General features: G+C 35.6%; 1 long non-coding RNA gene across 1 annotated transcript; it reads right to left on the bottom strand.

Annotated features, from left to right (window-relative positions):
- Positions 1 to 9,905: 9,905 nt before the first annotated feature.
- Positions 9,906 to 21,781, bottom strand: LOC124900058. The gene is made up of 2 exons (XR_007057654.1): positions 21,601 to 21,781; positions 9,906 to 10,232 (listed from the first exon to the last, which is right to left on the bottom strand). It is a non-coding gene; the product is annotated as an uncharacterized LOC124900058 (long non-coding RNA).
- Positions 21,782 to 22,305: the final 524 nt, after the last annotated feature.

Raw genomic sequence — 22,305 nt, 5'->3', positions numbered from 1 at the left:
ATTCAAGCAAAAGATAACATACTCGGCATAATCCCTTCAAATGGGGTCTGAGGGGACAATATGTGCGCAATCTTAGAGATACAGTTTTCAACAGATCCTTCGCTCAATTAAAACAGACTAAAAATATAAGTAAATAAAATAAATACGATAGCAAAAAAGTCATGCTAAAAACAATTAACCAAAGAACAAGTAAAAGGAGAATGACAGCAAGAGCTGACATTGAATACCTCTAACAATACGAGCAAGTTGCTTTCTCAATTATCTAGAACACCATCTTGATCTTGGTGTCCCATAGCCATTTCAAGAAAACTTCAATCTTTGCCTCACCAATTTGACACTGAAAAAATCAGATCAACATTTCAAAACAACATACACAACTCACAACACATAAAGAAAACAGAAATCTTGAATCTTGATTCCAAATAGGATAATACAGTCTTAGATAAGTAAGTAAGAGAAAAAAAATCTTTCTTTCTCTCTTATTCTAGAATATTATTGTATCTAGCAGGATGAAGTAGCTTCTCAAAGAGAAATGCATTTCTCATTATTTGTAAGTGTAGAACTCAAACGTACAGAATTATAAGCAGGCTAAAGTAGCTCAACACCTAGAAAAGCATACTACACCAAGTCTTTAAGAGTATACTTGTTGCACATCAACTACGGCATGTTTGAGGCCACGTATATTTTTTGAGTAGTAACTCAGTTGGTTCAATTTAGATAAAAAAGGATTGTGACTTGTTACGGATAAGAGGAAAATGAGCACACCCCTCTTTCTTTAACTCATCATTAAGTTCAAAAATCAAGTTTTCCTAAACTCAACTTCTTTCATTTAGAAGCATTCTTGTTTCTTTAACCCATTCAAAACCAATCAAGCCAAATATGCAACAATTAAGTACGAATACTAGCTCTTGTGAACTTAATTTCTTATATTTAGGTGTGTCTAGTCATTTATTTCAACTGTCACTCCAAATTCATCAAAGAACCTTACACTAATGAAAATTGATACTTTAAAGTGCCAAATCACAAATCTAATGCAAAGAAAAAACATGAATTCTGTCTTTTAGGATCTCCTCTTTCCATCTAAGTTATTATGGAGACTGTAATTCACCTAGATACTTCTACTAATAAGTAATTAAACTGCAGAAACACTCTATTGGACCTTAAATGAAGTGGCAATAAAAGAACTTGGAAGTCTACTTTTCTACAGTAGAGAATTTCTTCTTATCCTATAATAAGGATAGACATAATGGTTTGACCTTTCTAATAGGTAAATGCACGGGCGTTCATTTCTGTTTTGATGAAGAAATAGTTTTATGCTCAAAACTTGGGTTACAGAATTTTCCCATCAAGGGACTATAACAACAACAACAACATACCCAATGTAATTCCACAATTAATATCTGGGGAGGATAGCGAGTACGCAGACCTTACCTCTATCTTATGGAGGTAGAGAGACTTTTTTCAAAGACTTGTACCAAATCAAAGTAGAAGTGAAACTTTCAGTACCCCAAAATATCATCAAAGCACTTTCTTTATGCACCATTCACACTTTTAATATTATCATACACTAATATTTTAAGGTAACGTATATACCATGAAAAAATAAACACAATATATATTTTTTATACATGGGCCAAGACATGAACTGAAGTAGATAAGAATGGTACAATTGAGATGTAAAATCTCCATTTTTAGAGAAATCAATGGCAGAAAGGAATTATGTCTTGAGTACATCTAATTGTCAAGTTGTAAGGCACAGAGGAAAGGTCAATAAGACAAATCAAAGAGCAATAAAGAAACATTTTACATACATTAAAGAAAAATATATTGAAGTTGTTCCTACTAACCACATAAATAAAATTGCATGTAAACTAACCTTATATCACAGTTGCCAAAATATTTTCATTCCCCATAAAAGAGTATAGCAACATCAAAAGTGTAGCAAAAAAGACATCCAGTAATGGCATATATGATTTCAACCGATCCCAAAATAACAATAAAAATATTTAAACTGCATTTTAAAATAACAATTATCATCATATTTAACCTTTCAAAAAAAAAATTATCATCATGTTTAATAGCATTAAAGATACAATAGCTAAATAACAACTTATTTAATGTAACTTTTATTATAACAATAATAATTAAAAGGTTGTTCCATGATAAAACCTAGTGAAAAGGATAGAATTAATTAGGTATTTTATTTGTGAGTATGTAAGGAATGATTTGTACAAAAATCAGTATTCAAATCTTCATAACATACAATACAGAAGTAGCTAAATTAGAAGGGGAAAACAAGAAATTCTAAGTAATGAAGTAACATTTAAAATTTAAAACTCAATAGAGAAATAAATACTATTACCTTTCAATTCTTCTTCATAGAAGAAATATTCGTTTTCATGCTTTATTTGTGAGAGGATGAGCTGCATTTGTTTGTTGATATTCAATTGTGCGCTTTTTTACCTTTGAAACATTAACCGCAGTTGGTGACAATAATTTATGAATCACATCTTATTTTTTCAAGTAAGATAAAATGTCAAATTTTGGCGTTGTATCCTGATTTCTTGCATATAAGTTATAACCTCTTCATTTGAATTTTGAAAATCATGCCATTGAATTGATTTTGCACACTTAAAAGGGATGATGTGTCCTTCTGAAATTGCACACTTAAAAGGGATGGTGTGTCCTTCTGAAATCGTAAAAGTTGATTAACGGATAAGTTAAGTTATTTTCATTTAACAACATGATTCAAATTTTAAGAATGAAATATGCATTAAAAAACTTATGCTGACCCTTATTTTTTTTCATTATCAATATCTAATAATGTCAAATGATATAAAAATGAATATTTTTGGTCAATGATCTTGTTACTTAATAAAAATGAATGTTTTTCAAAACTAACTATGTATGGAACTGTAATCTTTAATTTGATTAACAAATGAGATATCAATCACATATGTAAATAGAAGTACCATCACGCAAAATTTTAGGTACCTTGACAATTGTGAACTCATAAATCTCTTCGACAGCGAGAAATAATATTTTCTCTGCAAATTCATCAGAAATAGCAGTTGTTGCAATATCACTGTTGTCTTTAAGAAGGACTTCAAAATGACATGTATCATAATTGAATAGAAAATAATTTAAATGTAGTGATAACTCAGATTAGTCATATTGAAAAAACAATCTAAATAAGTAAATGATGTTGTTGAAAAACATTTATACTTAGGAGTTAGAAGTGTAGATCTGTGACAAATTGTGCATTATATTTTCCTTTACACATTATATCTCGGGAACAATGTCTTGCATCTTAGGCAATGTAACACACAAAAGTGTTGATCTTTACTTGCAAGGGATAACATAAAATACCTATCCCTAAAAATATAAGAATGACACACTTTTACTTTTTAATTATTTAGTAATATATCTTTAAAGAAATAAAACTACAAAATTATTTTCATTATCGAAAGTTGCGCTTGAATATTAGAGATAGGTATGATTTCATCCTCAAAAAAAAACCAACATAATAGAGCCCACCGTAATAGTGCTTTTCATCTTATAAGCACCAAACTCTGATTCAATTGTTTTGATCCTACAAATAGTTGAAATTAGTAATTGATTACGTTGTATCATATGAATGTCTTATCCTACCATTAGATGTAGTTCCTACTTAGCATTTTGGATGCAAATATCATATTATAAATGCTTATTTTCATGGACTCAATGCGACAACCTGTGAGTATGGAGGATTGATCTCAATTATCGTATTGAACCCGTTCGACAAACCATTGAATCTATTTGTTGATCCTACATGCTTTGGAAGATTTAGTTTTAATAATTTCATCATGTAATATTTATTATTATTAAATGAAAAATATATATAATGATTGTAATTTCACCTATAGTTGCTTTCGCAACTCTTCTGGCAAGAATGATCAGGTACTCAACTTGGTTGGATGTGTCATATAATGGACAATATTTGATCCAACAGTTGAGGCTTGGATATGAGTGGTGGATACCAGTCTTATAGAAGAGTACGACTCGTATGGGTCAGTCATATTCCTGTGAAGGGTTTTTAAGAGATTTAAGTAGGGGTATTCTGGATATTTTCCTACTATCCCTAATTAGGACCCACAACTTCTAATGCACTTAGGAGGTTATTTACCCTATTATTCTATTCATTAACAGTTAAAAATTATTTCAAAAAACTCCATAATTCTCTCAAGAGCTTTTAGGGCAAGAAGGCTAGGGTTTCATCTTACGGATTGCTTTGGGGCTTGTCTTGGTGATTTATTTACATCAATTCTTCGATATAAGGCATGATTCTCTTCTCTCATTGTAATCTCAGCTAAAGGCATGGTTTATATGATTGATTTCATGGTTTTACTATTTCATGATTATGGTTTTTAACTATTATTGAGGGTTTTGATATTGAATGCTTGGTTATGGTTTCCTATGGTTTTAATTATGTTTTTATATGCATTAATGGTGGTTTTGGATAATTGGATTGCATGGTAATGGCTTAATGGTCTTTGGAATTGGTTATGATTATATTTTGTCCTCAAGGTGTTTGATAAAATACTTATAAAGATATGTTCATTGCATTGACTTTTTTTAATGGAAATCTTGCATGTTTTAAACTAGACAAAGGATTTATGCATGACTTAAATGATTTGAAAAGGCTAAAGGTTAAATGTTTATGCTTGTGTAGAACATGAAAATCTCCCAAGTGGATTTAATATGGTAATTGGAAAGGCACCTAAGGTCCCCTTAACCTAAATGGTTTGGCTATGGATATTACTTACAAGTAAGGGGTGGTATGACTTTACCACCAATATTGGCCTTGATTAATAAATGGTAAATGGATTGTTTAGACATGGTTTTAATTGGGCATTAATGGTGGGGTGTGTAGCTAAGCCGTGGAGGGTGGCGGTCCTGGAGGAACCAAAATCAGAAACTCATATTTGCCGATATGGGGGGTCTTGATGACCATGTACGTGTGATATTTTATATTGGGGGATTTATTAGTCATCCCATAGAATATTCCTTGGTCGTGCGACTACACACACTGGGGCCCTTTCAGCAGGGAGAGATGAACCCATATGGCCCATGGGTGGTTAGGACGACAAAGCTACACAACCCAGTTAAAAGTTGTAAGTGCATGCTAAACCAGGTCCCCTTTCCCGTCACTTATATATGTATGGTTGAATGCATTATCGATGGTTTCACTTGGTTTTATAACTAACAGTATTTTATCCTTATCCTGATATTCATGCTAGTGGTTACTTGCTAACACCGGCTACTGGCGACTATATACCCACACTGTGCAGGAACCAACCATTCTACTTCTACTGTTTAGCGTGCAGATTTGGTATCAATATTTGGACTGAAGTGGTGAGCTTCCATCCTTTTTGGAGGCATCATTTCATGTTATGGATTTCTTTAGACACTTCTATTTTATTTTGGATATTGGTTTTGGTCATGGTTGGGGGTATGTCTAGATTGGATTTGTTATTCTTTTGGATAGAGGCTTTGTGGTACTTCTGGGGGTTGGTATGGGTGAAATTGATAGAGTTGTCAGCCTTAGCATTGGTATTGATATTGAGGCTGACATCATCGGATATGATTTCTCACTATTCTATCATATTATATTTTTGGGATTGATTTTCATATTATGTTTTGGTATTTTCTTTGGTTTATGGTCTATGGTTTGGTTTGGTATGGTTGGTGCGGTACGGTTGGACTCCGTTGGGTCGGTCACGATTGTGACCCTATCCTAAAGTCTTAATGGGAATAATAACACTATTTTATTATATATTTAAAATTCAGCCTATCTAAGGCTGGATATAGGTGGTTGGGTTGGGTAACAGAGGGTGGTCCCCTATCCTGGTTGGACTTGGGATACCCATTACGACAAGGCCCGGGGTCGGGTTGTGTTAAGTTGGTATCAGAGCCTAGGTTCATGGTCAACTGGGAAGTCCACAAAGCAATATCGAGTAGTATCATTTTTGGGGGTGTAAAGTGTGCCATACTCATAAGGGAGAGGCTGCAAGACATTTAGGAATGTTTTACTTTCTTGGTATTTTATCTTCAAGCTTGAGTTTTCAATCTTGGAATCTCCTCTAATCCTTGTTTGTTCCTCTAATCCTTGTTTGTTCGTCTTTCAGATCATGCCTCCTAGATCTGAAATGCAAGAAAATTCTTCCATCCCATCTGGGGATAATACTGAAAGGGTACGTCCTACGTCTGGAGTACATATTAGATCTAATGGTCCTATTCTTGATGGTGCTAGAGTTTCTCCTATTCTGGCTAGTTCTTCTCAGGACCCTCAGGGAAATATGACGAACACAAAATTTCATCTATTTATTTATGTCATTGCCCAATTAGTTGCTACTCAGGCTGAGCGGGGTGCGACTAGTGCTTTGTCTACTGAGGCCACAAGGGTTGGTCAAGTTATGAAGATAGGTACTCCAACTTTTACTGGGGTAAAGGTGGAGGAGGATCTATAGGACTTCTTGGATGAGATGGAAAAGATCTTTCGGGTGACGCAGGCTACTAATATAGATAGGGTTAACTTTGTATCTTATCAGCTCAAGGATATTGCTTATCAGTGGTATAAGGAGTGGGATAGGGATAGAGGTGATATGGAAGAGGAAGGGTTATGAAAGGCATTTTTTCATACCTTATTGGATCGATTCTTTCCTCAACATGTGAGGGAAACAAAGATGGAGGAGTTTGTGAACCTCAGGTAGGGGAGGAAGTCTGTAAAGAAATATGCTTTGAAGTTCCATCAGTTATCAAGGTATGCTCCTAATTTGGTGGCTAATATGAGGTCGAGAATGCGAAAGTTTGCTTCTGGGTTGAATAGAAATTTTATTCTGGAGAGCAAGACTGCCTTGCTAATTAAAGATATGGACATCTCGAGGTTGACTGTTCATATGCAGCAGGTTGGGTATGAGAAAGAAAGCAGACAGAGTTTTGGGGATAGTCAGGGAAAGAGGAACAGGTTTTTTGATCAGGAAGGTGCTCAGTCTCAGGATGGTAGAGATGGTGGCAAGTGGAAAAAAATAAGTGGGGGAGTACGCTCTCCTTTTCTTCTAGTGTTCCTTATCTGTCGAGAGACAGGCGTTATCAAGGTGGTGACAATTCTCGGGCACATATTGCCCAATATCATGCGAGTAGAGGTCAGTTAGTTTCTTCGTGTCCTCCTTGTTTATTCTGTGGTCATCCTCATCGGGGTTATTTTGAGGAAGGATGGGACAAGTGCTTCAAGTGTGGCCAGGTAGGTCATCAGTTTAAGGATTATTCGGTCAATAAAGTAGCTACGTGGGCGAATAAGATTCCCGTGGCTTCATCTTCTGCTCCTACACCTGGTGGGGTGGCATCTGCTTCTGTTACTTCTCCTGGTTCTAGTGTTGGTCAAAATAGGTTGTAAGCTTTGGCGTCCTGATAGGAATTCAAGGTATCGCCTGATGTCGTTACTGGTATGTTACAACTTTTCTCTCGTGACGTTGATTTGGGGTCTCACTCTTTTTATATGAATCCATATGTGGTTGTGCCTTTTTGTTTTGATTTGGAAGTCATCTCAGATTTTTTTTGTTTCTATCCCGGTAGGTGACTCGGTTATTGCTAAAAGAGTCTATAGGGTGTATGTGGTAGCTGTTGGTGGGAAACAGACCTTTGTGTATCTGTTTTAGTTGGATATGATAAATTTTGATGTAATTCTAGGTATGATTGGTTGCATTCTTATTATGCGTCTGTGGATTGTCGAACCCGTAGGGTAATCTTTAAGTTTCATGGTGAACCGGTTATAGAATAGGAAGGTAGTTCCTTAGCTCCTAAGGGGAGGTATATTTCTTTTCCTAGAGCTCAGAGGCTAATCTCTAAGGGTTGTCTTTATCAGTTGGTCTAGGTTAAAGAATCTAACTCGAAAGGTCCTTCTTTGTCTTTGGTCCCTCTGGTTAATCAGTTTCCAGAAGTCTTTCTGAATGATCTTCTTGGTGTTTCTTTGAATAGAGAAATAGTGTTTGGTATTGATTTTCTTCTGGACACTCGTCCAATTTTTATTCCTCCGTATAGAATGGCTCCGGATAAGTTGAGAGAACTCAAGGAAAAACTTAAAAATATTCTGGATAAGGGGTTATTCGTCCTAGTGTTTCTCATGGGGTGCACCGGTGTTGTTTATGCGTAAGAAGGATGGTTCCCTTTGGATGTGCATTGACTATAGGTAGTTGAACAAGGTGACGGTCAAGAACAAGTATCCTCTTCCCCAGATACATGATTTGTTTGACCAGTTACAGGGCGCCAAGTTCTTCTCTAAGATAGATCTTCGGTCTGGGTACCATCGACTCAAGATTACGAAGGTGGATATCCCTAAGACAACTTTTCGTACTTGGTATGGGCATTTTGAGTTCTTGGTGATGTCATTTGGGTTGACTAATGCATCGACAATATTTATGGACTTAATGAACAAGGTATACAAGCAATATTTAGATTTTTTCATCATTGTGTTTATTGATGACATTCTGGTTTATTTGAAGAGTAAGGTGGATCATGCTAATCACCTCAGTGTGGTGTTGCAAACCTTAAAGGTACAATAGTTGTATGCCAAGTTCTCTAAGTGTGAGTTCTGGTTGAACGTTGTGACTTTCTTGGGCCATATTATTTCTAGTAAAGGGATCATGGTAAATCCGCAGAAGGTTGCTATGGTGAAAAGATGGCCTAGGCCCACAACTCCATCTGATATTCAGAGTTTCTTGGGTTTATCCAGGTATTATAGGTTGTTTGTGGAAAAATTTTCTTCGATAGCTGCTCCTTTGGCTAAGTTGACTCAGAAGAAGGTAAAGTTTTCTTGGTTGGATGCTTGTGAAGGGAGTTTTGAGAAGTTGAAGGATAAGTTAACTTTGACTCCAATCTTGACCTTCCCGGAAGGCAATGATGGGTTTGTGGTTTATTGTGATGCATCTCGGGTAGGGCTTGATTGTGTTTTGATGTAGCATGGGAAGGTGATTGCCTATGCTTCCAGGCAGTTAAAGGTACATGAGAGGAATTATCCTACTCATAATTTAGAGTTGTTGACGGTTGTGTTTGCTTTAAAAATATGGCGGCATTACTAGTATGGTGTTCATGTGGATATCTTTTCTGATCATAAGAGTCTTCAGTACATATTCACTCAAAAAGAGCTTAATCTCTGGCAGAAGAGGTGGCTTGAGCTTATCAAGGATTATGATATGAGTTTTTACTACCACCCAGGTAAGGCTAATATGGTTGCTGGTGCTCTTAGCAGGTTATCCATAGGGAGTTTGGCTCACGTGGAGGAAGGAAAGTGGGAATTGGTGAAGGATATTCACCGTTTAGATAATCTTGAAGTTTGTCACTTGGACTCTAAGGATAGTGGTGTGAAGGTGCAAGAAGTGGTTTGGTCATCTCTTGGTGCAGAGATTAAAGAAAAGTAAGTGCTGGATCCCACCTTGATGAAAATCAAAAGTGATGTTGGTGGGCAAAAAGTAGTGGTGTTTAAGATTAGTGGTGATGGTACTTTATGGTACCAAAGGATGTTGTGTGTTCCTGATATTGATGGGCTTCGGCAAAGGGTTTTGGCTGAGACGTATGAGTCACGCTATATTGTTTAAGATTAGTGGTGATGGTACTTTATGGTACCAAAGGATGTTGTGTGTTCCTGATATTGATGGGCTTCGGCAAAGGGTTTTGGCTGAGACGTATGAGTCACGCTATATTGTTCATCCTGACTCGACTAAGATGTATCATGATCTCAAAGAGATCTACAGGTAGAATGACATGAAGAGGGATTGTAACACCCCAAAAACGGATCCTGAGACGTCACACAGTGCTTAGGGTCACTTCTACTGGCATACTTACAAGCAACTAAATTAAATACATAAATCTGAACAAAATCAACGAAAACAATAAAACTTCTCTGAACTTGATCAATACAACATCTGAGTTTACAAGATTACAACTCTGCTTTTACGAATAAAATGGAAGTAAAATACATCAACACTACTGACTGTCTATGAAGCCTCTACTAGTACTGACTATAGATAGCCGGGTCATGACTCCCAACTATCCTAACTCAATACGATTGAATAAAGAAAATGCAATACTTCTCAAACTGTATAACTGACTCGAGCCCTCGAAACAAAAGGACCCATCACTTGCTGACTGGAAGCTGCGAACCTGACTGAATATGGTGTATGCGCTACAACTTGTACCTACATTATGAGACAATGTAGCACACAAACATATATGTTGATCAGTACTTTGAGGATGTACTGACCATATGGGGGTGCATGCAATTAAATAATCAATATCATCAAACTTTAAAGAAAACATGCATGCAATTGTAGATGACTCACATAGCTGGAATAAAACTGAAATCTGAATCTCATAAATCATGAAGCATGTAATATAAATCCCGTGAGTCATTACACTTTATTCTAAAATTTATATACTCCTCTTATTATCAAAAATTGTAGGCTAAAGAAAACTTTAAACAATAACTTTCAAAACACATATTTTTATCTTAAGGAGGATAGTACTTTTGGGACTTAGAGAACTTGGACTTGGGGGACTTTGGAAATCTCAAAATCAAACTTTCAACATATATATACTTTTATCTTAATTAGAGTAGGGGACTTCTTTGGGAGTTTCTTCTAATCGACATAAACCATGTGAGCTATATGGAGTCCAAAGTCTTGCCCACGTTGGGGAGAGCTGCTCTACCCTTTCCATCAAAATAGAACCTTAACTTTAGTGTTCGCTATCTCAGCCTCAGGCCCACAAATCTCAATCCTATGGTGGCACATAGTTCTGGGGTATGAGACCTTGAAATCATACCCAACTCGGTGCTAAATACTACTCCCATACTTAGGCTCAGAAATTTTAGGAAATCCACCTTAAAATAACTCAAGGATCTATAATGAAGACCAAATTATGCTTCTCTTTGCTTTAATTATGAATGGTGTGGATTCCTATCTCAGCTTAGGATCAAAATTAATCTTTGCTTTTGAAAGCACTTATCAAAACATGTCAATAAAACTTGAGATCATAATCTTATTATAAACTCATCATTTGTACTTAAGACTCAAAATATAAAGCATTAATGCACCAAAATCATATTTAAACTTCATGCTCAGTAATAATGTTAAAAAGCTTTCAATCATCTCACTCAAGATATTGGAAAATAACTCTTAATATGAATCTCATGATTTCAACATCTCAAATTTCATGCTTGAAAACAAAACATTCATAATCATCTTAAAATCTAGAAATTTCAGCTATATATACCAAAATATAAATATACTCATGTAATTCAACTTCTAAAACAATGAAAATCTCATAATCTCATGAATAGCAACCTAGGGTATAAACCCAACTTTAATTTCATAGGAAAACATGTAAAATCAACTAACTCTTGTAATAAACTCAAGTTTTGGGCACAAGGACGAAAGTTTTGTCCTTGTTCAAATCCCACATACCTTAAATTGTGAATTTGGATGAACTCTTGCTTTCAGAACTCTATTCGTATAATTAATGGGTGCTTCTTGTAGCTCTCGCAAAGAAGATTCCGAATCTTAAATCAATTTCGAAAAACAACGGTTGAATTTTGAGGGATCTTGATTTTTAGTTTGAGACTAAGGGGTTTGGTTCTTGATAAAATTGGAGAAAGTGAACATATTTTGGTCAATTGGGAGCTTAATCCCATGTTTATGGTTGAATAAGGGTGGGAGAAAAGACTAAAATGCCCCTAAGAAAACAAACAAAGTTGCAGCTGTCCCTTAGTTGACAGGCTAATAGGCTGAAGTAAATTGGGCATAACTCTTTACTCCGATGTTGGATTTAGATGAAGTTTGTTGCATTGGAAAGAAGACTCAAAGTTCTTTCGTTTGACATATAGCAGCCCTCCCAGTTCATTATATACAACAAGTTATGATTGTTGGATGTTGACCCTAAAATTATGGCCTGAAATACGCCCGAGATGCTGGAGCATTTCAAAGGCATCTCAAACCAGTGTGTTATACCCCTGAAATGTGCCCAAAATTCTAGAGAATTTCAAAGGCACGTCAAACCACTTTGGACGAAAAATACTCCACTTTACAAAGTCATACCTTTTAGCTCGGGTATCGGATTTAGGAAAAATTGGTATCGTTGGAAAGATAATTCAATTATCTACAATTTGGTGGGTCTTGATATGAAAAATTCCATGTATATAAATAGTTATACACGTTTGAAGTAGACCCTTGTATAATCGAATATCGAATTTTGGACGAATCAAATGATCTTTGCTCAACTTGGCTCTAAATGATTTCTATGAACATTTTTAACCTCAAAAGAAAATCAAATATGAGGATAAAGATCATAAACTTATATTCACATGAGAATCTCTTGGATTAGAGCTTAGATGCGTAGGAACGACGATTAGAATTCTAGTATAAAAATATGAGGTATTACAGGGATGTGGCTGATTAGGTGGCCAAGTGTATAGTGTGTCAATAGGTTAAGGTTGAGCACATGAGGACAAGAGGGTTGTATCAAAAAATTTATTTTCCCGAATAAAAGTAAGAAGTGATCAATATGGAATTTATTACCAGTCTTCCTCGGTCCCGGAATCAGTATGATTTGATTTGGGTCATCATGGATAGGATGACCAAGTCTGTACATTTTTTGCCAGTGCGGACTTCCTTTTCAGTGAAGGATTATGCGCGGTTTTATCTTCAGGAGGTTGTGAAACTGCATGGGGTACCTGTTTTAACTATCTCTGATTGTCGTTTGCAGTTTACATCTCATTTTTGGTGGTCTTTTTAGAAAGGGTTGGGGACTAAGGTTAGTCTGAGTACTGCTTTTCATCCACAGTCGAATGGGCAGGCGGAGATAACTATTCAGGCATTGAAATATATGCTTCGGGCTTACGTGATTGACTATGGTGGCAATTGGGTTGAGCATCTACCTTTAGTGGAGATTGCTTACAACAATAGCTATTATTCGAGTATTAGCATGGATCATTTTAAGGCATTGTATGGTAGGAGGTGTAGATCTCCTATTGGGTGGTTTGAGCTTGGAGAAGTGAACATGTTTGGTCCAGATTTGGTTTATCAGGTAATGGAGAAGGTCAAGATGATTTGGGATAGGCTTAAAACTGACCAAAGCCACCAAAAGTCCTATGCAGATGTTACACGTAGACTTAGAGTTTGAGGTTGGGAATAGAGTGTTCCTCAAGGAGTCTCCCATGAAGGGCATGGTGCGGTTTCTCCAAAAGGGAAAACTCAGTCGTCGATATATTGGTCCTTATGTAATTTTGGAGAAAGTTGGCAATGTTGCTTATGAGTTGGAGTTTTTATCTAGCTTAAATTTGGTTCATCCACTCTTTTATGTTTCTATGTTGAGGAAGTGTCTTGGTGATTCTTCTTCGATTGTTCCTTTGGAAAGATTGGGTATTTTGGATTCTCTGCCTTATGAAGAGGTCCCGGTTAAAATATTAGATAGGCAAGTTCGTCGGTTGTGGACCAAAGATGTGGCTTCGATTATGATTCTATGGCAGAACTATAAGGTGAAGGAAGCTACTTGGGATGTGGAAGAGGACATGAACTACAAGTATCCGCATTTGTTTTCTTCTCCTGGGATTTATGCCGAAGGTATGTGTCTTGAACATATCTTTATTTTCTAAGTTTGTTAAGGAAAAGATTAACATTTTTGCCTATTTGTTTTCAAACATTGTTGAAGGGATATTTGATAATGCAATGACTCTGTGTGTGGTTACCCCCACCTTGTCTGCCATTCGAGGAAAAATATTTCTAGTAGGGGAGACTGAAACATCCTGGGTTTTGACTCTTAGAAAATTTCCTGGAAATCCGTTCTCTGGACCCAATACGACTCATGGGTATGAGCCGTATGCTGGGATATGAGTGGTATGCTCCTATCATATGCTAACCAGTGTTAGTTAGTGGGATGGTTTTGGTCACTGGAATGGGTACGACTTAGAGGTGTAGGTCATAAGGGTATGGTATGAGTCGTATCAGGGACTTGTATGGTGAGAATTATTTAATTCTCCTGGTATTTTATTCTGCCAGGGATACATGTTATAGGTACGGATCGTATGTTGTGGTTACGACTTGGTTGGATAAGTCGTATACTGGATAATGTTTGATCTAAGGGTTGAGTGGTAGATACTGGTCGTATAGAAAGGTACGACTCGTGTGGGTCAGTCGTATACCCCTGTGAGGGTTTTTTAAGGGATTTAAGTGGGGGTATTCTGGACATTTCCCTACTTACCCTAATTAAGACCCACGACTTCTAATATACTTAGGAGGCTATTTACCATATTATTCTATTCATTAACACTTAGAAGCTATTCCAAAACACTTTATAATTCTCTTAAGAGCTTTTAGGGAAAGAAGGCTAGGGTTTCATCTTACGTATTCTTTTGGGGCTTGTCTTGGTTATTTCTTTCCATCAATTCTTTGGTATAAGGCATGATTCTCTTTGCCTATTTTAATTTCAACTAAAGGCATCGTTTATATGAATGATTTTATGGTTTTACTATTTCATAATTATGGTTTTCAACTATTATTGGGGGTTTTGTTATTGAATGCTTGGTTATGGTTTCCTTTGATTTTAATTATGCTTTTATATGCATTAATGGTAGTTTTGGACAATTGGATTGCATGGTAATGACCTAATGGTCTTTGGAATTGGTTATAGTTCTATTATTCCCCCAAGGTGTTTGATAAAATGCTTATAAAGATATGTTCATTGCATTGAGTTCTTTTAATGGAACTCTTGCATGTTTTATTCTAGACAAAGGATTTATTCTTGGCTTAAATGGTTTGAAAAGGCTAAAGTCTAAATGTTTATGCTTGTGGAGAACATTAAAGTCTCCCAAATGGATTTAATATGGTAATTGGAAGGGCACCTAAGGTCTCCTTAACATAAATTGTTTGGCTATGGATATTACTTGCAAGTAAGGGGTGGTATGACTATACCACCAATATTGGCCTTGGTTAATAAATGGTAAATGGATTTTTTGGACATGGTTTTAATTGGGCATTAATGTTTGGGTGTGTAGCATAGCCGTGGAAGGTGGCGGTCCCGGAGGGACCAAAATTAAAAACTCATATTTACCGATATGAGGAGTCTTGATGACCATGTGCGTGTGTCACATTTATATTGGGGGATGTACTAGTCATCCAATGGGATATTCCCTGGTCGTGCGTCTACACGCATTGGGGCACTTTCAGTAGGGGGAGATGAACCCATATAGCCCGTAGGTGGTTAGGACAACTAAGCTACACAGTCCACGTAAAGGTTTTAAGTGCATGCTAAACCCGGTCCCATTTTTCGGCACTTATATATGTATGGTTGTCTGCATTATGGATGGTTTCACTTGGTTTTACAACTGGCATTATTTTATCCTTATCCTAAGATTCATGTCAGCGGTCACTCACTAACCCCTACTACTGGCGGCTGTATACCCACGCTATGCAGGAACCAGTCATTCTACTCCTATTTAGCATACGAATTCAGTATCAACATTTGGACTGAAGTGGTGAGCTTCCATCCTTTCGGGAGGAATCATTTTATGTTATGGATTTCTTTAGACACTTCTATTTTATTTTGGATATTGGTTTTGGCCATGGTTAGAGGCATGTCCTAACCGAATTTGTTTATTCTTTTGGATAGAGGCTTTGTGTAAGACCCCGCAAAATCTTGCATCTAAAATCAGCCCTTAAAAGCTCCTTAAGGGATCCCAACAGTTAGAAAATTTAGCTAAGTGTTTAGGGACTTAGTCTCATTTTAAGCATTCCAACTTCGGGTATTTATTTCATGACCTTTCCGACCTCCATTTTTAATTTTCAAGTTGCGTTACAATGGGGCAAGTCAATAGTACATCTCGAGTGAGTTTTGTAATTTTTGGAATAGTATACGAGCATGTTTGGTCGCTCAACCAGTAGCTCGGGGCGATAAACCCGTGTCGCCCTGGGAAGTCCGCTGGAGTAAGCAGGGCGCCGCCCTGGCTATCTCCCCGGATTTAGTGGGGCGCCGCCCTTGCAACTCCCTCGGGGCCAAATTTCCAGCACTTCAGCCCCGAACTCTTGAGGGTAAAAGGGTCATTTTTCCACCCTATATAACCCCAAAAACACGAGATTCAGCCCTATTTTCACCAAAATATACTTTTTTCTCTCAAATACTCTCAAGAATAAGTTAGGGTTGTTAATTGAGGATTCAAATTCAAGAAAATTTCACTGTCAATCTTAGTAGAATCAAGAACTAAGGTATGTTAAGTGTCATGGGTCCTTTTCACCCATGAAGCTCAAGAATTCTATTTTTAAATTATATATCATGATGTTCATGTTGTGGATTGATTATGACCTTATTGGTGTTGTTGTATGATTCCCAAGTTGGAATCTTTACATGTTTTTATGAAAATATGTTAGCATGTGAGTTGAAATCTATGAATTGAGTTGGTTATGATGTATTAATTTGATGATTATGCCTATGCCCTAAGTGGTGCATGTAAGGTGTTTGACAAAATGCCTAAGAGAACAAAAGTTATGCATTATGACTCTATAGGGCCTAAATGATGAGTTCATGCTTTACTTTTATGTTCAAATGACTTTCATTCTATTGTTGTGCATTGCAGATGTTTGTTGGAATGCTCATGATATTAGAGTATGAACTTATGACATAATTATATGCATTCCTAGCCATGTACAAGATTATGACAACCAAATGCCTCATGAAATATCCCCAACTATTGCATTATGAATTATTGATGTGTGTATGTGTTTAAGAAGTGTCATGTCTTGTTAGTTTCATGCTATCGAATCTTGAGGGTATTTAATACCCGATAATTTAGCTGTATGCCTAAAGCCAATGTCAGTTTTCACGATACTCCCAGTCAAGCCATGTTCAGTAGAATTCAGTCAGTCTCATGACTCAGGAAAACTTAGTAATTTCAGTAATCTCAGTAATTCAGTAATATCAGTAGTATTCTGTCAGTCAACAGAATTCAATGAACTCAGTCAAGTTCAGTTAAGTTAATCATGTTCAGTGTCTATTCAGATGAGAGTAGGATTCAGCACTGAGTGAATCTAAGGATAAGGGTACACATTAACAGTTGAGGGCGTGATCCTTAGAAACATTCCTTGCATTCCAGAACTATGTAGCCAGCATAGGTTGAGACATCAACACTGATAGATGATAGTTGATGAGATGGATTAACACTGTCAGATGAGGGTCCCATCGTTCTCTTTTGGGGACACTGGCAGATGAGGGTCACTCACAGCTTGTCCTTACCAGTGGCGCGGTATTAACACCCTTCTAATTGGGGTTACAGATTGGACCTCAACTCAACTATAATAGCTTGTCCCGAGCATGTTGGTTAGATAACTACTTCCCATAGTTACAGTTTCAGTAATGGAACTCAGATAGTTCTATAGAATTCAGGACTGTCAGACACAGTCACTCAGCTCAGTACGGAACTCAGCTAGTTCCATCAGAATCTAAACTGTCAGATACAGTCACTCAATATAAGTTATATCAGTATTCAGACTCAATAGCCAGTATTATCATGAACTCAGTAGTAGTTACTTATTCATGCATGATTCTCACATTTATGTTGTTCAGTCAGTTAGTATTGTTCATGCATATGAACCCCATGCATTCAGCCTACCCCACTTTGCATACCAGTATATTCTTATGTACTGACACATACTTTTCTCTTGCGCTATGGTGTTTTATAACTTAGGTTCAGAAGCACGAGATCCAAAGCGTCAGTAGCATTCCAAATTTCAGCAACCAGATTTAGCAGTGAGTCCTCATCATTCGAGGATGTTATTATTTCATTATTTTATATTTCAGTACTTAGTTAGTTCAGTAGATGGAGTTAGTTGGGGAAATGTCCCTTCATCTCCTTATTCAGACAATTAGAGGCTTTTCAGACTAGATGTCAGACTATAGCATGATCAAACAGTTATTTCAATATTAGGTATTTCTATACCTTATTCAGACATTATTATATCAGTTATGTTACAGTTTTGAACCTTACGGCCTTATAGTTTATATTCCATATATTTTACAGTATATTATTCAGTGCTTAGTTACATACATCAGTCATGGGTTAGCTTGTGGTCCTTCGGGGTCATGGGCACCAGGCTCGAGGTGTTACACTTTGTGGTACTTCTGGGGGTTGGTATGGGCGGGATCGGTAGATGTGTCAAACTTAGCATTGGTATTGATATTGAGGCTGACATCATTGGACATGATTTCTCACTTTTCGTCATATTACATTTTGAGATTGATTTTCATTTTATGTTTTGGTGTTTCCTTTGGTTTATGGTCTATGGTTTGGTTTGGTATAGTTGGGCGGTTGGTGCGGTATGGTTGGACTCAATTGGGTCGGTCACGGTTGTAATCCTATCCCAAAGTCTTAATGCGAACAATTGTGTTATCTTGTTATATGTTTGAAATTTAGCCTATCTAAGGTTGGATATAGGTGGCCGAGTTGGGTAATATGGGGCGGTCTCCGGTCCTGATTGAACTTGGAATGCCTATTACGACAAGGTCTGGGGTTAGGTCATGTTAGTACTGAAGAATATATCTGTAATAAATAAATAAAATATATAGAAACCTAAAAATTTTTCATGCATTGATGCATAACAAAGCCAAATAAAACTTAGAAAATCAGTTCAAATTGCCAACTAAAATCAGTACATATGTAGCAAAGACACCAAAAAGATTAAATTTTTACATTTATAACTGCTAAATGCAATCATCTCCTCCTCCCAAAAAATAAATCTCTTCTTGAGGCTCATAGTAATTACAGTCCCATATATACCGAGAGCTCAACTCTCTCCATGTTTGATTTTTGTTTGTCAGTGATAACATATGCAAGATTTTAGGTAATTAGTGACGATCTATAGTCACAATTAGTCTTGTGGATGAGTTTATGCCTACTAATGTGGTGGTTTTAAGACTTTACTTCTTGTTCTACATCTTACTAAAGAATGTCTTGGCCACATTTGATTGCATATTTAGACTCAGTCTTCTTTACATTCTTGCCTAATTAATGGTCAAAAAGATACCAGGTAACATTAAGTGGGAGTTGGCAAATATAGACAATGATTAATATTTAGTTAGCAGTAATGATTTAGAATATCTGGTAGAGAAAATCAATACCTACTATATAGTCATATACAGTCAGTTGGTCGATCTGTGATCCTTATGTTGCCAAATTTCATGGATCTAACTTTATGTTATGTTCCTAATGGTTATCCCCCTACAACATACTATTATGGTATATTGATATCTGTGAAGTAAATTTATGGTTTCACTTTGTCTCATAACAGATTATACGTACCTCTGCCTAGGACCTTAGTATAAAAAAGTCACTTTTGCTAATAAAAAATCTAATGACATTGCAAATGGTGTAACAAAAAAAATACTAGGCTTATATCTGTGAGCCCTGCATTTCAGAACTCATCCTTAAATACTAATGGTTCATTTGGATGGGGCATCTATCCTGTACTTATGATTATCAAGATCTCAGATTTGGTTTTTATGGCGCATGATCTCTCATTGAGTGGTTGAATCAATATTCAATGATTCGTAAGCTAGGCCAGTGGCGGGTAATTTTGTTACACCATCATTTTCAAATAGCGGTGTTGTTCTATCATTAAGAAATTAGAATGTTCATCCACATCTAATGGTATGTGAAAGCGATACATTACAACTTTTGATTTTCTTTTTGACTAAGGACATGTTTCATTGGCAAGCAACGATCATGGGTCCTTTAGACAGTCCTTATTTTGGTGAGGTTTTTTTGGTGACAATTCATTTTCCTTCAAATTATCTGTTCAAGCCGCCTAAGGTTCACTTTGGGTTCTTGTTGTTCCTTAAATATCATATTTATAATAATCGTTGATATGACTTCATAGCTTAAATATGGCCCTTAACAACCTAGAAATTATGCTGCTAAATCAATTTATAAATCAAATAAGTGAACCTTGTTTTCAATTATTATTAATGCTATGATACATTGTTTCATTTTGTTCTATCTCTAACTTTAACATGATAGGTGTAAAGCTCTTTATCTCAATTTTGGAGGATAATAAGGTTGTTCCTTAATCTTTAAATTCAAAAGAAAGTTGAAGGAAATTATATTTGACATCAGCAGGTAATTTCTAATAATTTCTTGGGTTTAGTAGATAAGTTTTATTAAAAAAGGCATCAAGAAGATGCAGAGAATTTAATTTCAACTATTCAAACAACACATAATTCAAAATCCAAACTTTACAATGAAAAAAAACCTTTATGCATCTTCCGACAACTCAAAAACAAAATAGTATCTCAAATCTTTCCCATGAACAGTTAGCTGTCACACCCTATTTTCGTTTAAGGTCCAAACTAGTATGACATTATGGACTCTAAAAGGAATTAATTTGTACAAAGTCGCCACCTAATTTTTAAAGAAAATGAGAAAACCTATTTATTTATTAACATGTATAACTTGTGTTTTAATCTACGAACCAGTTTAGATTCTAGGTAATGGTTCAAATTATTCCGAAGGAAAGAGATTAAGTACCCTTCAAAATTCACAAATGTGGTTCCCGGCCAGACTTAGAATTATTAAAAAATTGAAAAAAAATCTATGTGTATACAGATAAATATAAAATGTGTATTAAATGATGTAGATGGTTTATATATAAAAGATGTACAAATTACCTATATTATAGTAAAACTATGTATAAAAGTATATGAAGATATGTAAATAAAAATATATATAAGAATGTATATGAAAAGAAAAATAAAGATTGAATAAAGAAAAATTTGTTTTAAAGAAAAAGATTATGTAATGTTTTTAGTGTAAAAATTGTGAATTATTTGATTAGATATCTAAATCAATTTAATATAAATATTAACGGCCTAAATCTGATTAAACGTGTGTAAAAGATTGCATAAGTAAACGTATGCCCACCCAACATTCTAAAAATAAAGTTTTCACTAGATAATATTTTGTACAAGTATAAAAATATAAAAATATAATACAAAACTTAAAGTCTTCTTTGGAGACCATTTCCAACGAGTATTTTCAATAACCAGCTTGTATACGTGTGCTATCCTGTGTATATCCGTTCAATTTTGGACTTTAATGAGGCTCGACTTGATGATCCCAATTTTGAACTTTAATGAGGCTCGACTCGATGACATTCAAATGCAAGGATATGGGGAGTTCAATTGGGCTCATCCGGAAGAATTTATGCAAAGAGAAAAAGAGATAGGGAATAGTACGCATTTAATAATACGACGAGTAAACTAGCATGCCAAATATTGATTTAGACAAACCATTATAATCAAACACATAAGATAAAAAGAAATCATGTGATAAGAAAAGTTTAAAATAGCGATACAACATAAAGAAATAAAAATAAATAAGAAACAAATAAATAAATAAAAATAAATAAGATAAAATAAATTAAATTAAAATAAATAAATAAATAAATAGATAATAAAATAAATAAATAAATAAATAACTAAATAAAAAATAATAATTTATAATAAAATAGAAGGGAGAAGCGTGTTCACCTTTTTCGAGGCAGCAAAATGAAACAATGAGCTTTTGACGGAGTTTCCTCACCACCACCGAAAAAGCTTCACAGAGACTCAAACTATTCGCAGCGACTTCGAAAACATCAAAATAGTCGACTGCTTTCGAGAATAAATTTTATACTAAAAATATATACTCATTGCTCAAATATATATTTTTTTCATCTTCAAGACTTGTTTTAAAATTGATCCCAAATGAGCCATTTATAGAGAGGGTGGATGGTCACCCTTTATTTTTCTACCGATGTGGGATAATAAGAATTTTTGGCATGTTGGAGTCTCTCACTTGAGGACAAAATTTGTACTAATATTTGAATTTTAAAATGATTTCCGAATTAGAATTTTCATTGTTGGTGTATTGTAGAATGAATCCGGATCAAAATTCGAGACATCGCTACCCGGTCGGAGCTGGTTTTGGGTCTCGAAAGTTGGATGGTTTAAATTGGAATGGATTGCTGGAATTTAGAAGAAATTTAAGCAAAATGGGCTGGGTTGATTTTTAATTATTGGGCCTTTTAAAAAATGGGCTGCCGGTTGTTGTGTGTTGAGCTTGGTAGAATTGGATTAAGATTGGGTTTCAAATAGGATTTGGGGTTATTTAAATCATAGCCCCCCTAACCTCAATTAGGATTTAGCCATCCATTTAAATTTTGATCAAAGTGAAAATTAATTGGCAAATTGCAT

The sequence above is a fragment of the Capsicum annuum genome, chromosome 7, assembly GCF_002878395.1.
Source record: "Capsicum annuum cultivar UCD-10X-F1 chromosome 7, UCD10Xv1.1, whole genome shotgun sequence".
Taxonomy (NCBI): Eukaryota; Viridiplantae; Streptophyta; class Magnoliopsida; order Solanales; family Solanaceae; genus Capsicum; species Capsicum annuum.
The sequence above is the reverse complement of the archived record's forward strand: the minus strand, read 5'-3'. Positions and strand labels throughout refer to the sequence as shown.